Below are 2455 nucleotides of genomic sequence, written 5' to 3'. Positions count from 1 at the left end.
TTAATGATCATGCATTAATTACTGATTTAGTAATGGGAGGCTTAAACTGCTTTCTTCTAAAGATACAGTTAATTAAGGCCTGATTATGTAAATTTGAGCAAGGAAAACTAAATCTTATTCTTATAGCCTCATATACACTTTAGAGAACTTTTTGTCTTTTTGGCGACCCTAGTTCTCCTTTTCCTTTTATTCTGTTAAAATTTGTCTTCCAAATATATTTATCTTAAACATAACCAAAAGTTTAATTCATTGAAGGAAATGTAAAAGTAATCTTGTTGAGCAAGAATATAATGTGGCACTTAATTCATGTAATGTCATCAATCTGTTTTTTAAGGTTTTTAAGGTAGTCCCTTTACCTCCTGGAGTGTTTGACTATGTCACCCTGTCACCCTTGTCACAATGTTGTTGATGCTATAGCTGTCATTGTTCCCTTGTCCTCTTGTGTTGACCTGCCTTTATATATATTTATCTCTCCACTCCTTGCTCTCGCTTTCTCTCCTCTGTCTGTGGCCATATGAGCACATAATTCTGCTTGTGTGCGTTTCAGAGGCGGAGCCTTTTCCTTGCTCCTGTGCTTTTCCTGCTTGCACACCTGAAAGCAGTTGGGTAATCATTCACCTGCATTCAATCTGATGATTACTCACCCACTACTTAAGACAGAAGATTTTTCTCTGTCAGATTGTTGCTCCCTCTTTGGTAGTAAAGTTCAGCTCTTCATGCTCTGTGATTGTTTCTGTGAGAATCTGTTTTTCTGTGGACTTACCTGATTTTCCTCTCTGCAAATGCCTCCTGCCATGGCCGACCTGTGATGAGAGATCCATGCTGGAAAAGGAAACCTGTGGAGAAAAATCTGTAGGAAAAGCAAACTGTGGAGAGACACACCCTAGAAGTATTTTTTTTTTTTTTTTTTTTTCAGAAATGAACTTTGTTTATTCATCTGCCTGCCAGAAAAAAGACATTATTCCTGGTGTTCTGTGTTTGAGTCCAGTTCAGTTTTTGCCTGAAACATCTGTCTATAAACATGGATTCAACAGACATAAATTCAATTAAGAAACACTCATCAGCCAGGTTAGTGCTCCTCGGAAAACACAAAGTTCCCCAGCACCTCTCCAAACAGCAGCAAGTAAACCTGCAGGAGACGGCTTATGTGGGAGGTATGTTACAGTCTGTGTTCACAATCTCAAGCTTCAGCACCAGGCTGCTGCTCCTCCTCCTCGTGGCGTCGCCCAGTGCAAATACTTGTACTGGGCTTGTACTGGGCCACCCCACCAGAGATCCCATGCGAACAATCCCTTTCAGCTTTAGAAGTCTTTTCTGATGAACTAGAGAAATGTCAAGACTCTTTGCAAATGCACTCCTGTTTTTAGACATCCCTGCTGCACGTATATTTTCTTTTTATTTTGATGATGATGCAAAATTGGTTTACCTGGTTGTTCCTCTTAGGATAAGAGCACTTGGATGAGCACAGGCTGTGCCAAGTGGTGGAAAGGATCTGACTTGTTCTGAATTCATAAACAAGTTCAAGAGTGACTAGTACTGACGCAGCGGCTGACAGACTGTTCAACTTATGGCAGAGAAGAAGTGTCTCTTTTCTATGAATTTTTGGATTTTATCCAAGGAGGCTGAATGGAAGACAAGGTTCTACAGGGAGCATGCCTATATGACTTGAGTGATTATATAAATGATGATTTGGCTGTTAAAGATCTATCCTCTTGCCCTGGTTTCTTTTTTTTTTTTTTTTTCTTTTTTTTTGTGCATAAGGATAAATGACCATGTTCAAGAAGTTAGTTATTTGGTTGGATAGACAAAGTCCAGCAGTAAGGGTGGGGTTACTGGCAGACAAAGCTTCAGCTTAACAACTCCTACCCAGATTGATTCCTGCAAAAATTTGTTGTTAAATCAATTCAAGCAATACTTAATGATACTTTCCTGGCTAACATCACACATTGTACTACTAATCCTTTAAGGAAACCATTGTGACCATATTGGTGTCAAAAATTTTGACATTTTTCATGTACTGGGCCACACCTGTTTAAAAGACCATAAATTTACAATATTTAGAGACCTTATTCTCACGAATTTTGCACTATTCTCTCTCCAGGCGATGTTTCAATCTTTTCTAGCACTACATCTCCAGACCTGTCCGCTGTCCTGATTATCATGATCTGGAAGTTTTCCATAAAGGTTCAAACTCTTCTTACCCCTTAAAGGCCGTATTATTACAGCATTGATCTGTTGCCTGGTCTACCCCAACTACAACAACTTCAGTCCCCAAGTCTGAGCGTGAGGCCATGGACAAGTATATCTGCAACTCACTGGCAGCTTGGAAAATTTGACCATTATCTTCTCTTGGTGTAGGATCAAAACCCTTCATCTATACAAAGACTAAAATAAATATCCTCCCAACTTGGCCACCACTTTGAGTATTTAGTAATACCTTTTGGACTTACCAAAG

The 2455-nt window shown here is 39.3% G+C and overlaps 1 long non-coding RNA gene across 1 annotated transcript; it reads left to right on the top strand.

The window, feature by feature from the left end:
• The first annotated feature begins 667 nt into the window (after positions 1-667).
• Positions 668-2048, top strand: LOC102078122 (uncharacterized). Its single transcript, XR_001224909.3, has 2 exons — positions 668-1154; positions 1444-2048. It is a non-coding gene; the product is annotated as an uncharacterized LOC102078122 (long non-coding RNA).
• The last annotated feature ends 407 nt before the right edge of the window (positions 2049-2455 follow it).

This window comes from Oreochromis niloticus, linkage group LG17, assembly GCF_001858045.2.
Source record: "Oreochromis niloticus isolate F11D_XX linkage group LG17, O_niloticus_UMD_NMBU, whole genome shotgun sequence".
Taxonomy (NCBI): Eukaryota; Metazoa; Chordata; class Actinopteri; order Cichliformes; family Cichlidae; genus Oreochromis; species Oreochromis niloticus.
Note: the sequence above shows the minus strand (reverse complement) of the source record. Positions and strands in the feature narration are given on the sequence as shown.